The sequence below is a fragment of the Mirounga angustirostris genome, unplaced genomic scaffold (assembly GCF_029215605.1).
Source record: "Mirounga angustirostris isolate CCGP_5_RB_7025 unplaced genomic scaffold, mMirAng1.0.hap1 SCAF_14, whole genome shotgun sequence".
Taxonomy (NCBI): Eukaryota; Metazoa; Chordata; class Mammalia; order Carnivora; family Phocidae; genus Mirounga; species Mirounga angustirostris.
The window spans coordinates 23,755,277-23,776,475 of NW_026991722.1; positions in this window are offsets into that span (position 1 = coordinate 23,755,277).

Sequence of the window (21,199 nt, forward strand, 5' to 3'; positions counted from 1 at the left end):
TTACTCCACATTCAGAAATCAACTCACACTAAGCTGATCTAAAGGCTGCTCTTGAAGGACATAGGTAAAAACCTTTCCAAAATGCAACATGGGACTTGGCTGTGTGTGTTGAAATTGCACACTCTGCCACCGACACTTAAGTCAGACTCAGTCAATATTTCATATAAAGACACTTGTAATTAAAACATGGGCTCTACATAACAGGAGTCAGCAAACTACAATCCCATAGGCCCATCACCTCTTTTGGTAAATAAAGTTTTATTGGCGCACAGCCACATCCACTCATTTACATTTTCTCTATGGCTACTTCTGCTGCAATGACAGAGTTGAGTCATTGGGCAGAGACCTTAGGGCCCACAAAGCTTAAAATATTTACTCTCAGGCTCTTGCCACCCCCTGTCCTAGAACTACCAAGAGACCACTAATAAAAACCTAAATGTTCCTTCTATAGGCAGGGCCACAGTCCTAGAGCATGGGCTTTGTCTTTGGACCAACTTAAATCCTGGGTCTGTTGCTTATTAGCTGTGTGATCTGGCAGAAATGAGCAGCACTGGGGCGCCTGGGTGGCTCAGTCGTTAAGCGTCTGCCTTCGGCTCAGGTCGTTATCCCAGGGTCCTGGGATCGAGTCCCGCATCGGGCTCCCTGCTTGGTGGGGAGCCTGCTTCTCCCTCTCCCACTCCCCCTGCTTGTGTTCCCTCTCTCGCTGTGTCTCTCTCTGTGTCATATAAATAAATAAAAATCTTTAAATAAAAAAAAAAGAAAGAAATGAGCAGCCTTGTCTTTCTCTGCCCAGATGCCAGGCATAAGTAACATATATCTCAACTCAAACAGGCTAAAAGGGTTATAGAAGATGTCATCTCACATGAAAGGAAGTATAGAAGTAAAACAGCCTTCCAGGGTTAGTGGATTCGAAGACTCCACAATGTCTCAGTGCCCCAGGTCCCTGGCATCTCTCTCTGCGTGGCTCTCAGTGATACCTGCGTGCTCGAGCTGACAGCAGGATTGCTGCTATAGTACCAGGCACAACAGAGACTGAGATTTCTGGAAGAAAAGAAACCATCTTTCCCTTGGGCTCTCTCTTGGGAAGAAGAACACACCCCCCGAAAGCCCAATAGCTGGTCTGCCTCATCTCTCGTAGGGAGGTATCAGGTCACATGGCGGTGGCTATGGGCTGCTGGATTACAGCATTAGTTTAATTCACAGGCCCCTTCATTCTTATGTAAAAGTTTGGGCATCGGTCTGGAAACCGTGGATCAGGATGGAACGGGATATTATAGGAAGATCTGAATGCCTCAGAAACATCTGAGCCCAGCAGAAGGAGCCTTTCCTTTCCCTTCTGATGAGGTTATTCCTGTCTTGCCTGAGAACCTCTAAAGATGATGGCTGAGGTGGGTACCTTGCCAAGTGAGCCCATTCTCCTCAGGGTTTAGCTCAACCACCCCTATTTCTTTCTAAGTTTTTGACTAGATTCCAGTTTCCAGGATCAGCCTAGCCCGAGATGTAATTACAAAGACAAACGCAGGAGGAGAAGTACACACCAAAAGATATGCAAGATCTTGCCAATGCTTACTTTAAAAAAAAACTCGCAGAATATGGGTCTGGACCAAGGAAAGAGAAACTTAACTTAATTTTAGATCAGGCCAAATTGATTGCTGTTTGTGTGTCCCAGAAACTCTGAATTCATTATTCCAGGTTGAGCATCTGGAAATGATTTTAGTTGTGCTTTCCATTAGTTGACTGATACCTGGGCTCAGGGGTGGCTTAACTGCAAGGTGTTGAGATGCCAGAAATTTGCTGGCATAACTGTAGGTTAGTGTTTCTCAGGCTTTCATGTGTGTATGAATAGCATGGAGGTCTTGTTCAAATTCTAATTCAGTAAGGTCTGGGATTGAGTTCAAGATTCTGAATTTCTAACAAGATCCCAGGTAGGTGAGCCAGTATTCCTGGTCTTCACACACTTTGAATAGTAATAAGAGAGAGAAATGATCCAATGCCTTGGGGGATATAGGAATGTTGAAGGGGATTTATCATGAGCATCCCACTCATCCATTTTCTATGTGCCTTAAGAGAACCCAGAATACACTCTTTTAACCAAGCTCTTGAGAATTACATTGGTGGAGTATTGCCATCATCTTCAAAAGTAATGGTAGGGCCTATACTTTACAGGTTGAGGACGCTGGGGGGAGAACCTAAAATGGAAATGAGTTTCCTGATTTTCATGACCATACTGGAATTCCAGGGTAGATAAAATCTGGGAACAGTATTTAAGTCTGAGAGGTAAAGTGGAGGTAGTTTCTGAATAGGATATGGGACCAAAATAATAGAATAGTCTCACTTACGGGGATCTTTGGCAATGCTCATTGATTATGAGCAACTTAGAACTTGGCCAGTCTACTTAGTTCCTCACTGGTCAATATAACAAACAAACAAGATCTAAGTCTAATGCACAGAGACCTGAGCCACCACAATACTCCTGTCTTAAATCAAGTTCTTTGGAAGCAGACCCTGAAATGAAGATTTCTCTACAAGCTATTCACTAAGGAAGTGCTCCCAAGAGAAACTGGTAAGGAAAAAGGAAGGAAGCATGATAGGCAAGGGAAATAAGCCAAGCAAGGTGCCTGATCCCACAGGGAAGTTTGGGGTTTAAATTATCTCAGAGTTGGGATGCCTGGGTGGCTTAGTCGGTTCAGCGTCTGCCTTCAGCTCAGGTCATGATCCCAGGGTCCCAGGATCGAGCCCCACATTGGGCTCCTTGCTCAGTGGGGAGCCTGCTTCTTCCTCTCCCTCTCTGTCAAAATAAATAAATAAAATCTTTAAAAATAAATAAATAAATAATCTCAGAGTTTGTCCCAGCTCCAGGCAAGGAAGCTGGGCTTTCACACTGTTGCTCTAATCGGTCATTGACTAGAAGCCCCATGAAGGAGAGGGTCATAAGCTCCCAGGCACTCTGGCTTTCTGTCATGTGGCTAGAGTGGGTCCAATTGCTGAAGGGCAGGCATCTGAAGACAGTTGCAGGTATGGGACACTAGAAGCACAAGAACCCAGAAACCAGGGGAGGGGGGCAGAAAAATTGTAAAAGAGATCCAAGGGGATATGGGTGGGCACAGAATGTCTGCTGTAGTACCTCATCCCAAACTTAGTTAATTCGTAGACTTAGGGTGCCCCGAATGAAGGAGAATTGCAAGGTAAAGATTCCATAGACCAACCAAAGTACACACTTTAAATGTTCCTTTTAGTCTTGTCCAAAGGAAACTGTGGCTACTTACTGGCGCAAATGGACTTTGGAGAATGGTAATTATCCAGCTTCTTGGGGATTATCAGACATAGGTTCTGAACTAACACTATTTCTAGGGTCCCAAAATAGTACAGTGGGTCCACAATCACAGAGGGAACTTGTGATGGTCAGGTGATGAGTGAACTTTGCCCTGGGTCCATCTCCTGGTAGCTCTAATGAGACCCTAAGACTGATCAAGGTTATTTCCCCATTCCTGAGGGTAGAGTCGGAATAAATAGACTCTACAGTGGGCAGAAGTTCCACATGGGCTCCCTGATCTGATGAAGAGGGGCTCTGATGGCAGAAAGAAGTGAGAGGAAGCCTTGGAGCTCTCTCCTCCTCCCCAAACTGTAAACCAAGCCAATCCCTCATCCCTGGAAGAACTGAAGATCTACTGAAGGAGGTAGAGGTAGTGATTCCTGTTGTATCACCTTCTTAGCCACGTTTGGTTAATGTAAAAAACAGCTAAGTCTTGGGACAATGATGCTAGCTTACTCAAGTGATATGGCAATTCTGGCTGGTGTTCCAAGAGCTGTTTCTATCAAAACAGATCAACACAGTCTCCACAACCCGGTATGTAGCTCTAGATCTGGTGTTTTGTAAAAATCTATTGGAAGGAAGGGAGGGAGGGAGGGAGGGAGGGAGGAAGGAAGGAAGGAAGGAAGGAAGGAAGGAAGGAAGGAAGGAAGGAAGGAAGGAAGGAAAGAAGGAAGGAAGGAAAGAAGGAAAGAAAGAAAGAAAGAAAGAAAGAAAGAAAGAAAGAAAGAAAGAAAGGAAGGAAGAAAGAAAGAAAGGAAGGAAGAAAGAAAGGAAGGAAGGAAGAAAGAAAGAAAGAAAGAAAGAAAGAAAGAAAGAAAGAAAGAAAGAAAGGAAGGAAGGAAGGAAGGAAGGAAGGAAGGAAGGAAGGAAGGAAGGAAGAAAGAAAGAAAGAAAGAAAGAAAGAAAGAAAGAAAGAAAGAAAGAAAGAAAGGAAGGAAGGAAGGAAGGAAGGAAGGAAGGAAGAAAGGAAGGAAGGAAGGAAGAAAGAAAGAAAGAAAGAAAATGCCAGAAGGAAATTGCTTATCTTGTCAGGGGCTGCTGTACACTTTCACAGTTCTATAGAATGTCCCACATTTTGGATTTGTTTGTTTTCTTGTGGCTGTGTTGCTCTGACCCAGTTATTTGCTGCTGCTTTGAGGGGACCCTGAGAGAAGCCTCATCAGACCGTCCAGGCTGCCACATAATAGCTCTGCCATTTGGTCCTTTGGCCAAGGATATCTAAGTGACTATGGCAGATCAGCAAGCTAGAAGGAGCCTACGGCAAGCCCAAGGGGACATTTTCAGCCACAGTCCTGAAGGGTTTTGAAAGAAAATCATGCCCTCTTTAGAAAATAGCTGTTCTCCTTTTGAGATACAGTTCCTGGATTGCGACTAGACACTGGTAAATGTTGAGTACCTGGTTGCCATGTGACACAGAATGTGAGTCTCTGCTCACTAACAGGGTGTTTTCTGATACACCAAGCATTAAAGTCAGATGTGCCCAGCAGCACTCCATCAGCAAGAAGGAACAATATATGGTAGTCAGTCTCTAAGATGACCTCCAGTGACTCCACCTCTGGTATTCATGCCTTGTCCTCTCCCACACTGCATCAACGTTGGCCTGTGGGGCCAATGGAATTCAGCAGAAGTGATGATATGTAACTTCTGAAGCTGGGTTATCAAAGACATTGCGGTGTGTGCCTCGTTTTCTCGCTTGCATCAATTGCTCTAGAACAAACTACCTGCCACGTAATGAAGACACTCAAGCAGCCAATGGAGAAGCCCGCATGACAAGCAACCGAGGCCTCCTGCCAACAGCTAGGGAGGAACTAAGACCTCTTGCTCTCAGCCATGTGAGGAGCCATCACGGAAGTGGGTCCTCCAGCCCCAGGGAAGCGTTCAGATGGCTACAGCCCCAGTGGACACCTTGATTACAGTTTTGCAAGAAACCCTGAGCCAGAACCACCTACCTGAGCTGCTCCCACATTCTTTTTTTTTTTAAGATTTTATTTATTTATTTGACAGAGAGAGACACAGCGAGAGAGGGAACACAAGCAGGGGGAGTGGGAGAGGGAGAAGCAGGCTCCCTGCAGAGCAGGGGGCCCGATGCGGACTCGATCCCAGGACCCTGGGATCATGACCTGAGCCGAAGGCAGTCGCTTAACCAACTGAGCCACCCAGGCGCCCTGCTCCCACATTCTTGACCCTCAAAAACTATGTGAGATAAGGAATGTTTGTTGTTCTAAGCTACGTTTTGGAGTAGCTTGTTATGCAGCAATAACTAACACACACCAGAGTGTATTAGAACAGGTCTTCCATCACACGTCATTGTCACGAGGAAGCTCACATTCCCACGGGCCTACACTGTCACAGTGACATCCCTCCCTCAACTGATGGGGAGCTTCCTAGAGAGTTTGAGTTTGCAGAACACTCTGCATGTTATGTAGGTACCGGTGGAATGACATAATGGACTTTATGGTCAACGCAGAAGGGAATTCCTCGTAACAGGCAACTCTTGAGGCTGTGCCTGTCATTGTCTACTTTGCCTTCCAAGCCTGCCGTGTAGCTAGGGCACAGACATGTCCACGAGGCTCTGCCCTTTAGAACCACACCAGAGTGGCTATTGCTCAGCAACTCGTGACAGAGCAGCAGAAATCCACCCTCATGCAGTTGGCGGCGATAGGAGGAGCTGTGTCCAGTTTCCAGAGGGACCAATGATGTCCAGTGCCCAGGAGTATGGTACCAGTGATACCAGTGTAAGGGGGATCCTTATGCAACAAGCTCCATGGAATCATTTTGGACATTGTTACTGGACTTGCTCGTATAGCACTCTGGGATATTCTGTAAACTACTTGATCTTTTAATAAGTTCCCTTTCAGCAAAAATTGGCCAGAATTGGTCTCTCTCCCTTTCATTTAAGAACCCTATGTAATCGATTGGCTATAATTTATTTCCTCACATCACTAACATTGTTGCCACGGGACCTTTTGCACATGCTTTCTTCCACCTGCCTAGAACATGCCTTCTTCTCACGCTATTCAGTCATTTCCTATTCATTCTTAGGATCTCAGCTAAATCGTACTTCTTAAGGATGCCTTCTCTGGTCCGCCATCAAATATTCCCAGAGAGCCATTTACCTCTCCTTCCCATTATTTATCCCCTTTCCATGGCTATTTGACTAATGTGCATATGCCCTTTAGCGTATAAACTCCCTGAGAGTAAAGACCTTATGTGTTTGGGTCAACATTGTATTGCCCGGGACAAGTCCTGTGCCTGGAGCATATTAGGTGCACAATAAGCATGTGTTGCATGAATAAAAGAAAGAAAGAAATTGAAATCGTTTCTCCAACTATTCAAGGGACTACCACGAGGGATAAATGAGCATATACATAAAGCAGACATCAGAATTCCTGGCATAGAGAAATAGATTGGTAGATGTTCTTTGGCTTTTCTGCCTCCAGTCCTTCCACTCATCTCCAATCCCTTCTTGGTCTCCAGCTACATTCTCTGAACAGGTAAAGGATATTTTATAAATCCTCAACACACAGTAGAGAGCCCATACCGAAGCAACTAAGCCATGAAAACTTTAGTTACTCTGAATCCTCTGTCGTCCACACTAAATCACTCAATTGGAAAAGACTTTTCAATTTTGTTCTACCTGCAGAAAGAATCCAAATTGCTCTCAAAGTCCTGGCTTGTTCTAGCTATCTCTGTTCTTGATACCTCGGCATAAATTACATGCCTGAAAAAATAAAATAAAATAAAATAAATTACATGCCTGTAGAGCTCTCTAAGCTAAGAAGTGCATTTTTGTTCTTAGGTTCATTCATAGGGCGTAGGCTTGGGTACAGACTTTTCCGTCCCCCTCACTGATAAATTTATTTGGCTTCACTTCTTGTTCCTAGCTTCGAGTACCAATTAGACGCTGCTTTGGGGTAGCTGATAGAAGCATATGTGACTAAATATACAGTTACATGAGGATTTACAAGGGAGATTGCACCATGCAAAACGCGCGAGCACACGTAGGGTGAACTTGCATTTTGGCACAGTCCCCTCCACCCACACGCAGCTTCACAGAGATGTTGCCATGGCATTTCTTCGACAATGAGAAAGACTCCCTGTCTGCGCTATTGTTCTTCTAGAGATTCTCTTGCACCTGCAAGTTCCGCTTAAATGTCAGACCCCCAAACAAAGCCCTTAACTACTTTATGATTCACTTTTGCCCTCACTGAACACAAAGCCATCAGTTAAAGAGTACGAGCTCATCAAAGGCATCAGTGAGGAGATACTTCCCATTCAGAGGATTCTAAGGGCTAAGTTTCATTCATTCATTTAATCCGGTTAATTCAAACATGGCAAAAAAGCTTTTTTTAATCATCTGCTCATTTCTAGTCCTCCACTGAGTTTCATTTTGAAGGCTAAGACGAGGCAGAAAGTCTAAGTTACCTTTGCAAGAAGGCAGCTCAGTCCAAATTGCATTTTATGTAACCCACCCTAATTAGACTGCGAAAGCACTCAGCGAGGAAGCCAGCTGTTTTGCCAGAGCGAACCTTCGGAAGTCTTCTCTCCCTGGCCTGCTGAAATTAGAGCTGTCATTCATTTTTCTGTCACAAAAACCAGACACGTAACATTCTGTAAATTATTCTTCCTACTAGTGTAGGAGGAAAATATAATAAAAGGAAGTCGTTTATGCAGGAAAGAACAATCTAGCAGCACTGAGAATAACACTCACCCAGACTAATCCTAATTCAGCTTCTTTATTCCAGAAAATCAGTGAACAACATCAGGACCCCACCCCACACCCTTAGGGGTCCAGGGAGCTCTTGGCAATAGATTGAGGGCCTGCCCCAATGATGGCATCATAAAATTGTTGGAGATCAGCCTGCCTGCGATGCTGTACTGAAGTTTTATGAGGTGTGTGGGTTTTTGTCTTTATATCCACTTCACCTGTGAGATTTATTTGCTGCTGTAGGCCAAACCAGGACATTCCTGAACTGAGACCCGAAAACAGCAATTTGATCAGCCTTGCTTCCAGGAACACAACACACTTTTCTTCTTTGAGGGGAAAGGAATTTATTTTCGTTTCAAACAGGAGAGTGAATTGACTTTGAATTGGTAAACTCGAGTTGCAGTCACAGTGGTGCCCACTGTCTAGTTGGGGACTTGAGCCAAATGACTTTTCCCCTCATTGGCAAAGTCCGAGTTGGATTAGATAACCTTCAAATACTGGAAATCAGAATGACGGTCCGTCCCTTAGGCCAAACCTGATAAACCTAACCTGTCCTAGTAAAATAGACATGAATCAGACACGTGACTTCACAAAAAAAATAAATGACAGAAATGCCTGAATGCCCTGTGCCCCCAGAGGGTCAACAAATATTTAGGGAAGAGCTGTTTTGTGCTCAGCACTTTCATGAGTGGCTTTCTTGGTGGCCCCCAGAAAAGGACTCTGAGGACTCGAGTTTTGCCCATGGCACTTATTACTGTTCATCTCTGCAGGCCTGGCCTCTCTAGGAAGTCTTAGTAAGGAGTGGCTCTCAGTCCAGTATGTACTTTACAGACATGACTCTCTCCTTGGGCCCTTGCTTCTAGTTGGGCTCAAGTGTGCAAAAACTTAACTGCCTGAGGCTAACTGGCCTTAGAGCCCATTCAGTGGGGATGTTAAAAATTATTTAACAACTGGTAAAGCCCACACGGTCATCAGTCAGAATGAATACTGAGCATTTTGACGGTCTGAGCAGGGGAAACAGCTGAATGTCAGCCCTAAGTCTATGCTAACCTTGCATGATGCACCACAATGTCACAGGGCCTTTGCACATGCTGTTCACCCTGTCTGGAATGATTGCTCTCCCCTCTTCACCAAACTGTTGCCTACGGATTCACTCTAATGAGATGAGTCCAATCAACCCAAGCAAGAAAGTGCCCCCAGAAACATTCATTTCCTATGCAAACCCAATTGTCCTTGTAGTTTGGCTTTTCCAGCAGCAGGGCCGATTAAACACTAGCAGTAGGCAAGGCATGGTAACGCTTATATTTGTAGTTCTCTATGTGGGCTGGGAATGAGAGGAGCAGTTTAGCAAAAATCCCCACAGTAATTCCTTGGCTCCCTCACCTCCACCTCCCTCACCAAAAGAAAGTTATTAGTTTGGCTAGGCATGCTCTCTCATGTCAATGAATTACATGCATAGATCAATATTGAATTCAGGTATGCTTCATGTAATAACATTGATATGCTTTTGGAAGTGGTTTGTAAGATATGTGTTTCTAACAGCAATTACAATTTCCCGTTAGTTTTCGTTAGGATTTCAAAGTTAATGTTGCCACTGAGAAAACACTGGTCTCAAAAAGCAATTGGGAATACCATTCAGCAATTATAAGGCCACAAAATGTATGATTCCATTTATATGTCGTCCTGGAAAAGAAAAAACCTCAGGGACAGAAAATGGATCAAAGGCGTGCCGGGACTGGGGATTGCCTGCAAAGGGGCGGGAGGAAACTTTTTGGGGTAGTAGAAATGTTTTATAACTCGATTATGGTGGAGGTTACCTGGCTGTATGTGTTTGTTGGAATTCAAAGAAACAGACACCTTAATTTACCAAGGTATTAAATTTATACCTCAGGAAACCTGACTTACAAAAATAGTACACTTAGAAGTGAAATAAAACTCCAAAACTTGGCACATAAGAATATTCCATGACTTTCTAGAGAAAGCAATATCTGGTAGTGATGAGATAGTCCTTTTTTTAATGGCACAAGTGTCCCTAAGTTTAAGAAGCAAGACATCTGATGTGACACCTCCTGCCAGGGCAGTGTCTGGGAAGGGGTAGGGGCCTGGGAATGAGGGGCTTCCCCCAAGGCCAAGTCAAAGTCTGCACTGTTTCATGCTCAGGCCGAATGCACAGGATAGAGATCTGGGAATAAATTCTGAGCTGAAGGGTGCGAAGCAAAATGGTGGGCCCGGCTGGATAGAAGCCCCGAGAAATCCAGACGGAAATAGGTCAGAGCAAAAAGAACTGGGGGGATAAACTGAGCAGTCAGGCTGGAACTCTGGCTCTAAAGATGCAGAAACCAGGGAATCTTGTTGCTCGAAACAAATCTGAGCCCCAGTGATTCTCTCTACTTCATTCAATTCCCACAAACACACGCTAGAAGGCAGGCAGGATCTTCGTTATTCACTGCTATATCTTTGTCACTTAGAGTAGTCTCCGGCATATGTTAGCAACTCAATATATATTTCTTAATGGAATGAATCATCTATCCCACGTGGTGGGTAATAAGTACAAGAGTTAAAACCAGGGGTTTGGGAGTTAGCAAGAGTGGGTTCAAATCCCAGCCGTGTGACCTTGGGCAGTTTGTGTAACTTCTCTGGGTCTCTGTTACTGATCTGTGCAAGGGGGCTAAGCCATCGTGGGGTTGCGCCAGGGACTGAGCTGGGAACCTGTACGTAAAGCTCTTCATACAAGTGCCCAGCTTGCAGGAAGCACCAATAAAGGTCATAAATGATTAGTTAGTGTAGCCCCAATCTAGCCCACACATGTGAGTATAGCCTACACAAAATAAATAGTTCATTACCTACACTTCTAAATCGGTAACTTTTACATAAATATCTGGATCTGGGGCTTCCCTTTAACAGCTGAGCCTGCCTTCCCCCAGGGCAACCATGCACCAGAACTCACTAGAGATCACTCCCTTTGGATGGGCCAAGAGTTGTCCGCCTTTCGTGTTGTCCCAGCCCACGTTCTTGTGACCCCAACTACCTGGATGCCGTGGACATATGTGTTTGCACACCAGCCATAAATGGGAGTAGTATGGTTCATATTGTGATGATTGCCCTTAATATACAGCCTCTGTTCCGTTTTGGGCGGCTCGTCTTATATTTCTGTGGCCCAACTAGAGGGCAATACAGATTTTATTTATTTATTTATTTATTTATTTATTTATTTATTTATTTATTCATTCATTCATTCATTCATTCATTCATTTATCTTTAAAGAGTTTATTTATTTGTCAGAAATAGAGAGAGAGTGCCCAAGCAGAGGGAGAAGCAGGCTCCCTGCTGAGCAGGGAGCCCTATGTGGGACTCGATCCCAGGACCCCGAGATCATGACCTGAGCCCAAGGCAGACGCTTAACCGACTGAGCCACCCAGGTGTCTGGATACAATCTTAAAAAACATTACACATTAAAAAAAAATTACACATGTTTTTAAATATATGAATCATTTATATAACTACCTATTATATATTCATGTACACACATACAGAGAGAAAAGTGAGGACAATGGAGCAATGTGACAGGCCATTTTTATGGTGAACATCATCAATGATAAAGAAGACATGAGACACCAGCAGGACCCAGGAGAGACCTGACACCTGAGGAACTTAGGCTCATCACCTACATGGTTAATATGGAGGAAAAGCACAAAGAAATGGCTTCTTCCCTGTGGTTCCAACCTCCTAGAGGGGTGAATTCTGGCCTTTATCACCCCCCACCCCCACAGCAGGGTGGGCCAGCATAAAGGTTGAGAGCAGAGACTACAGGAGTGTCCTGTTCAAGTCCAAATCCCCGTCATAAGATGTTTGGCTGGTTACTTAGCCTTTCAGGTCAGTGTCTTCTGCATCGGTGAAATGAGGATCACATGAACTAATATATTCAGGGCCAGCTTTGTGGAGTGTGTGATCTCACAAACCCCCTTCAGAAAGGCCTTGTGCTTGGGATTGAATGCCCCCACCTCATCACCATCTTGAAATTCCTAATAATTTCGGGCGCCTGGGTGGCTCAGTTGGTTAAGCGACTGCCTTCGGCTCAGGTCATGATCCTGGAGTCCCCAGATCGAGTCCCGCGTCGGACTCCCTGCTCGGCGGGGAGTCTGCTTCTCCCTCTGACCCTTCCCCTCTCATGTTCTCTGTCTCCCATTCTCTCTCTCAGATAAATAAATAAAATCTTTAAAAAAAAAAAAAAAGAAATTCCTAGTAATTTCATCTTTGAGTTTGTATTTTGTAAATGAAGTCTGATGGGACAATGGATCATATGCCAGGGACTTGGAGCCTCAGCCCACACGTGCTCCTGCCTCCCACTGCGACCCCAGCCAGGACGGATCCTCTGATACCTGCTCCCCGGCCCCCAGCCCCCTCAGCAATGGTGACAGTGGGATAGTGGGGATGTGTCCTGTAGGAACACAAATCAGTCACAGCAGCCCAGCCTTCGTGCTGAATTCTGGACTGCACACAGGGGGAGGCTCAACATGACTGGTGACAAGAGAGTGAGCGAGATGTCCCCAAAATCAAGCCAGAGAAGAAAGGGTTGGGGGGGGGCGGCCCGGAATTGATCTGTTCTAGGCCAGCTATTACTGCCCAAAAAGTACCATTAACTCTGGTAAGAAAAACTGGACGTAGATGGAATTATGAGATGTTTAATATTTCCCTCAAGACTAAGTATGTGTGTAGTACACGACTTCTCAGTGGATGCTTCTAGATGATCAAACAAGCTGTGCAAGAAATTATCTTTGATCAAATGACTAATGATCTCAAGGTAGCATAAACTGTATCAGTTCTTGGGAAAAATAGAGATTTAAGAGAAATTAAAAATCAGATCAACATTAACAAGGTAACAATATTTCATCTTTTTTTCATTGTCATTTCAAAGAATTCATAAACTCTTAGGTCTCAACTGAGAATCCTCTAGCGTCTATAAACTCACAATATCATTGATAGTATTATGATAAGGAAAGCAGTAATGAGCTTATATAGCTTAAAATGTTTTAAATAACAAACCTGAACTGGGGAGAAATCTACTGCCACCTAAAATTACATGAAGTATTAGTTTTCTACCAAATTCAATTACAAATTATTAAAGCAATTCCCTGTAATTACCCTCTTCTGTTTCATGTGTATAGTTAAATCTAATACCCATGACTTTTCATTTTATTTCTCAAAGTTCTACAGCACCTTGGTAAATAAATATCAATAAATGATAAAGTTATGAAAATATAAATTGAAAACCTTACCTAGATTTATAAAAAATAAATTCATCGTGCTTCTTCCCACTCAGGGCACCTTCTCAACCCAGTTTTGCTCAAACTCTCCTTTTGTTGTATCACCTAACCCATCTCAAGTTCACCTTAAGAAGAGGAATCACTTTATAGATGTTCCAAAGCTAGGAAGATTTAGCTATGTAGTTTACAGACTTTTTTGAGATGTAATATTGTTTATGAAAATTTGGAAGCACCCCCAAATGCAAAGTATGCAGCTATTGAAACAATGTTGTAGGATAGCGTGTAATGACATGGGAAAATGTTTATGATCTATTAAATAAAGAATCAGTGATACCTATATTGCACAAGACTCTATACATTTAATAATATGTAGCTGGAAAGAAATAAGACTGGAAGGATGTATCTCCACTCTGAAAGGTGGTGGCCTTTGGGAAGGGGATGCATTTTCTAATGACTTTTCTTGTTTTCCTTATTAATTGCTATGTGTAAGGCACCATGTCTGGCACAGTAAACCCTTTCAAAGTGCACTTCTCAGCAATGGATCATACCTGAATTCTTAGTTAACAATTTGTAAGTAATTTATGATTTATCCTTTTAAGAAGTTAGAGCAGATTCATATTTATCTCTCCAATGACATTACTGCTCACCTTGCATTCTATATATTCTCTTAAGCAGGAGAGAAAAAGGTGGGTATAGGATAAACTTGGCGGTTGGACATAACCCTGGATTCTCCCTGGACGTGTGTTGTAAATGGGGATGTTAGAGACTGTTGCTTCTGCTTGAATCCTCTCTTCTCCTAATCACCCTCAGGCCTTGGTCTATATGTCACTTCCTCCAGGAAGCCTTCCTTGATCCCTATACATTTATGTCCAGCGCTTCCGGTGTCCCTACAATATTCTGAACACATGATCAAAGCATTCATTGCATTGGTATTTTTCTATAAGCTCCATGGAAGCAAGAACCGATATCTTTTTTATATCACTGATCCCTAGCCCCTAACATACCTGAGTCAAAGTGGATGCTCAATAAATATTTGTCAAGTGGATAAGCAGATCCATCTTGTCCATCAGAGGGGAAAACAGATAGGGGGCCACTGTGTTAAAGTTTCTGCCATAGTCTTCCCTAGAAGCAAAATGGTTGAAAGGGGCACGAATGAGCACGTTTTGGGAGACTAAGGGTTGAGATCACATGCAGTCAGGAGAGGCCGAAAATAGGGTTGGGTTTAGGAACAGATACAGGATGTGCCAAAGGATAGAGAAAAAAGATGATTCCAAGACAGCCAAATGAGGAGGTCCGATAAGATTAAGAGAAGAAATTAGTAGCTAAAAAACTGGGCCAGTTTCTTCCCACCTTATAAATGATCCACGTGATCCCTTACAGCAGGGGATAGACATCTCACCATCTAAAATTATAGTCACCTAGAGGCCGTCCCATCAACATAACATGAGATTTAACCCTTTTTAAAATTAACCGTTATACCTCATCAAAGTTCTTGGGGCCCAGTCTCTTAATGTTGCCAACAAATACATTAAAAAAAAAGATTGTTCTAATCATTGTGTCTCTGCCCAGTGGCACACACGAGCAGAAAAATCACATCTGGCACATGAATTCCCAGCCTGCGGGGATAGAACACTGCCGTTTACTGATCTCAAAAGGGTGCCCTAGGTTCCAGAACCAGGAAATATGGCAGTTACTGTGGCACGGAGTGTCTTCTGACTCCGAGCATAAAGAGCAAATGCCCTTCTCACTCCTCCCCCAAGACAGAAGTCAGTCCAAACCCACAAATGGCAGAGGTGTTTGTGAATACATATCTCTGAGTCCAACCCCACCTCCAAGTTCTCGAGAACCTCAGAATAGGAGAGAACCACCCACCTCCGTGGCCTGCCCACACGGAACAGCAGAGGCTTGGGTGTTTCAATTTAGGGAAGCCAGTGATTGCATGATTTCTCATGGTCTCTAACTTGGAAAGGATTACCAGAAGTGAATCATTATTTCTAGCTTATTAATACCAACAGCTGCTTCTGATAACACAAAGGACCAGAGAAGAAGAGAGGTCTGGCAGAGGGACTTTCCTCCATTATTAGCTTCGATAATAAAAGTATAAACAGAAGCACAATTCTCTCAATATTCTCTCAAGCTCTGGAAACAGGCCAGAGTTAAGTCTAGGTCTGTAGGTGTTCTGCTTCAAGAAAATCCTAAACCCATAATATAGATGCATAAGACAGAAAACTGTAATTCTCAGTTACCATCTACTCAGTGGGGAGATGTCGGTGGACCCTACAGAATATACAGCAGGCATGTGATCAGGGAGATAGGGGGTACTATCTACATTCTAAAAGGCTACCTGGGGGGGTGCCTGGGTGGCTCAGTTGGTTAAGCGACTGCCTTCGGCTCAGGTCATGATCCTGGAGTCCCGGGATCGAGTCCCGCATCAGGCTCCCTGCTCGGCAGGGAGTCTGCTTCTCCCTCTGACCCTCCCCCCTCTCATGCTCTTTCTCTCTCTCAAATAAAAAAAGAAAAAAAAAATCTTAAAAGGCTACCTGGGGGCTTCTGACTGGCTCAGTCATAGAGCATGGGACTCTTAACCTCGGGGTTGTGGGTTTGAGCCCCATGTTGGGCGTAGAGATTACTTTAAAAAAATAATAGAAGGCCACCTTGCTGTTCTCATCAAAAAGATCCAGAGAGAGCTTCCTAGGTTCTGGTTCCAGTAATGGAGGAGTAGGAAAATGGACTAACTCTCCCACAGATATTCAAAACCTTTAAAAACTGGCTATTTGAAAAGTCTGGAAAATGGCTCAAAACAGGCAGAACTAGAGAGAACATGCCCCTCAAAAAAAGGGAATTGCACTGGGCAAGATGTGCATTCGGACAGGTGTTTCTGTAGGGCATTCCCTAGCTGTGTGCAGGTAAGCTAAAATCCAGGTAGAGAGTTGCAGTATCAAACAAAGGACTTGGGGAGTGCCGGAGCGGAGCAGGTGAGATCCTGGAAATGAAGGAAGCACAGAAGGAGAAGCCCACATCTATTTCCACATTCCACTCACATACTTGCTGCGCCCTGGGGGAGGAGAGGTCTCTAAGGAGCCCTGAGGAGAGCAACGGCTGGGAGGAGGACCCAGATGAGGAAAGCCATCAGTAGCTGCCCACAAAAGGGGAGATGAAGTGCAGACATCTAATCCTGCTAGTTCGGGGGGTGGGGGGCACTGTTCATCAAACATTGTTGGCTTCCCATGGAACAGCTGAAGGGCCTGAGGAGTAAGTAGCCTCTGTCCCAAGACTGATGAAAGGGAAACGCACACAGAGTGGGAATACCAGAAGGAAAAGAAAGGAGTGTGAAGTGGCAACACTCACAGATTTTTCCTTCCCAAGTAGGGAAAAGCCCCTTTCTTCCCTACTGGGTGTTTCTCTTCTCTGTGTGTCTCCTTCCCCTTCTGACACTTCCGCTTGCCAGGTCTGTGAAGGTTTCTCCCCACACCAAGCAATTCTCTATGACATCAGCTGGGGGTCCTGCAATTTAACTAAATTCTGGCACCATCTACCCAGAGATGGCATCAGATCCCACAGGTTCAGTCCCACAAGACTGTCCCCCCCAGACCACACACACACACACACACACACACACACACACACACACACATTTTGGACACCTGCAAGCTCAGGTTGTCACCTTAAAATCATAATAGCAACTATGAATTGGGTGATCATAGCTTATGGGTAAATGAATGAAATGAATGACAGCAATGTTACAAGAGACAGAGGCAAAAATTCGGGATATTCTTTTATAAGGTACCTGCACTACCTGTGAACAGCTATTGTGTTATTTGAAAGTGGACTTCCATTCATTGTAAATGTATATTACAAATTCTAGTGCAACCACTAAAACTTTTTTTTTTTTTAAGATTTTATTTTTTTGATAGAGAGAGACACAGTGAGAGAGGGAACACAAGCAGGGGGAGTGGGAGAGGGAGAAGCAGGCTTCCCGCAGAGCAGGGAGCCCGATGTGGGACTCGATCCCAGGACCCTGGGATCATGACCTGAGCCGAAGGCAGACGCTTAGCCGACTGAGCCACTCAGGCACCCCTCACTAAAACTTTTTTTGAAAGGAGTATAATTTATATGCTAAGAGAGGAGAGAAAATAGAATCATATCAAACGCTCAGTTAAAACCAGACAAAGAGAGGATTAAACACTAAGAAGTGAAAAACAAATGCAGCAAATAGAAAATGGTAACAAATAGGACCGATATTAATCCAAATACATCAACAACCACCTTAAATGTGAACTGGCTAAATATGCCAGTTAGAAGGCAGAGTTGACAGGATTAAAAAAAATCCAACTATAGCTTGTTTATAAGAAACCCACTTAAATGTAAAGACAGATAAATTAAAAGTAAAGGGATTAAGATCTACCTTGCTAACATGAATCAGAACAGACCTAGAGTAGCTATATGAATTTCAGACAAAGTCAACTTCAGAACAAGACAAATGATCAGGGAAACAGAGAGGCGTTAACGATAAAGAAGTCAATTCTCCAAGAAGACATAAACAATCCAATGTGTGTGTGCATAACAGAACATCAAAATGCACGAGGTAGGAACCGATGGACCTGTAAGGAGAAATAGACAACCCTAAGGTGGTATTTGGAGACTTGACTACCTCTCTATTGGTAATTGGCATATGCAGCAGGGAGAAAAGCAGTAAGGACATAGTTGAGCTAAACAGCACCACCGATCAACAGGATTTAATTGACATTTATAGAATACTTCACCCAACAATGGCAGATTACACATTCTTCTCAAACTCACATGGAATATTCACCGAGACCATAAATCACACCTTAGCAAATATAAAATAGAAGTCACACCGAGTATGCTCTCAAGCCAACATGGAATTAAACTCAAGATCAATAACAGAAAGGTAGCTGGAAAATCCCAAAATATTTGGAGATTAAATAATACACTTCTAAGCAACACGGGGGTAAAAAAAAAAAAAAAAGAGTCTCGAGAAATTTTTAAATATTTTGAAGGGAGGAAAATGAAAATATAACATCAAAATTTGTGGCATGCAGTGAAAGCGGTGCTCAGAGGAAAATATAAAATGTTGCAGCTACTCTGGGATGCAATTTGACAGGTTAAAAAAAACCCAACAAGTCAATATGCAACTGCCATGGGATCCAGCAATCGCACTCCTGGGAACGGCACTCCCCCAAAAATGAAGATTTATGTTCACACACAAAACTGTTCTTGCATGCGTCTAGAAGCTTGATTCATGATAGCCTCCACTGAGGAACTATGCAGAGATACTTAAACAGGTGGAATGATTAAAATAAGGATGGTACATCCGCATCGTCCATACTGCGGAGAACTACTCAACAGTAAAAAGGAGCGAACTGTTGATATGTACATCCACCTGGACGAATTTCCAGAGAATTATACGAAGTGGGAAAAAGGCCAATCTCAAAAGGTTTTGTACTGTATCATGCTTTCATATAACATTCTTGAGATGACAGTATTATAGAAATGTCAAACGGATGAGTGGTTGTCAGGGGCTAAGGAGGGGGTGGTGCTGGGAGGGAAGCAGGTGTGGTCCCCAAAGGGCAGTATGAGGGATCTTTGTGGTGGTGGAAATGTTTGTGTCCTGACTGTATCAAAGTCGATATCCTGGTCGTGATCTTGTACTATAGCTGTGCAAGATGTTACCATTGAGGCAAAGAGTGAAGGGTAAAAAGTCTCTCTCTGTTATTTCTTACAGCTGCACGTGAACCTATAATTATCTCAAAATAAAAAGTTTAACTAAGAAAAAACAATGATGGGGTATGGGTTACACAGGTATACGCAATGGTCAATACTCAATCTATATTCTTTTTTTTTTTTTTAAGATTTTATTTATTTATTTGAGACAGAGAGAATGAGAGAGACAGAGAGCATGAGAGGGAGGAGGGTCAGAGGGAGAAGCAGACTCCCCGCCGAGCAGGGAGCCCGATGCGGGACTCGATCCCGGGACTCCAGGGGACTACCTAGAGTAGCTATATGAATTTCAGACAAATAACCAACTGAGCCACCCAGGCGCCCCGATACTCGATCTATATTCTTAAGATCTGTGCATTATACTGTTTGTAAATTCAACTGCAATTTTAAAAATGATGTAACCTCCTAGCCGCCTAACTTACGGCTTTTCAATACACCAGGCAAAAGCGTGTTCATAATAAAGAATCTGAGATACAAATTTCTAATCATACCATAATTTCTCATAAATACTTTTTGTGTATGTTCCTTAGAGACTTGTCTTTTGTTAAAAAATTTTAATTCCATTGTAGTTAACATACAGTGTTATATTAGTTTCAGGCATACAATATAGTGATTCAACACTTCCATATATCACCCAGTGCTCATCACAAGTGTACTATTAATCCTCATCCCTATCTCACTCATCCCTCCACCTGCCTCCCCTCCAGTAACCCTCTGTTTGTTCTCTACAGTTAAGAATCTATTTTTTTGGGCGCCTCGGTGGCTCAGTTGGTTGAGCGACTGCCTTCGGCTCAGGTCATGATCCTAGAGTTCCTGGATCAAGTCCCGCATCGGGCTCCCTGCTCGGCAGGGAGTCTGCTTCTCCCTGTGACCCTCCCCCCTCTCATGTGCTCTCTGTCTCTCTCATTCTCTCTGTCTCAGATAAATAAATAAAAAAAAATCTATTTTTTTTTACCTTAGGGACTTAGTTTGAGTCAGTCTAACTTTAATAGGGTTCAACTGACATTATAATAAATTATTTCTACTTTCTAAATCATATATATATATAGTCTTGGCTCCAGCTTGAGTAACACTGTTTGAAACTTATCTAGGAGGATTCCTTAATATATTGAGTAACCCTTTTTTTGCCGCTTGTATTAGTAGATGTATTTTGGAACAATGGCAATGGTTTATCAGAAGCTGGGCTGTTTCATAAAAGAAATATTTAATATTATGAAACAAAACTGCAGGCTATGACACATAGTTCTACTCAATGTTCCACCGTAATTTCATTTATGATTAGGCATAACATTTATAAATTGTGAAATCTTAAAACTATTATCTAACAAGCAAAATAAATTAGAAAATAAGATTTGGGCTGAGAAAAATTTATAAAGGTTTTTAGTCAGCGAAAACTTCTTTTTATCACTCAACTAGTAACTTAGAACTTCATTATTTCTTGAAGCTTAATACTTCCACAGATTCTTTGCTTAAAATATGAGATTTCCTCGTAATTATCAGCAAATATTTTTTGTAATTTTTTGTAATCCAGTCAAATATCCCTCAACTTCAACTGAATGTATTTCCCAGAAGTAACTGAGGATATTAGAATCAGAGACTATTAAAACCAGAAGGTCCTGAGAGAAATTTTTGTTCAACCATGTCACTATACTCAGGAAGAAACGGAGGAATGAAAAGGTGAAATCCCTTGCCCAGGCCACAAACTGTTGCCCTGAATGTGCATTCAGGAGTATTTCTTTAGCGCCCTCTACTGTCGAGCCCTGTTAGATTGGCTGGGGGCCCAGGAGTTAATATTCTAGTAGGGGGAGAAAGACAAATAAATTGCTCACATACATAGACCATCAGATACACATACGTGCTATGAAGGAGAATAAAGTAGGGCAGGGGAAGCATTGCAGAAGGGAGTTGTAATTTTAGATACAGCGAGGTCTGAGAAGGCCTCAAAGATCAAATGACATCAGAACAGATTAAAGGAGGGAAGGAGGGGGTTCATAGGGGTGAAGGATGAAAAGCTTTCTGGGCAGAGGCAACAGTCAGTGCAGAGGCCTGAGGGAGCCTCCTACTTGGCCTGTTCCAGAAACAGCATGGAGGTAGGAGTGGCCGGAGCTCAGGTGGGAAATAGAGGACCAGGAGGAGGGATGCATGAAGAGCCTTCCAGGCCTTTGTAAGGAC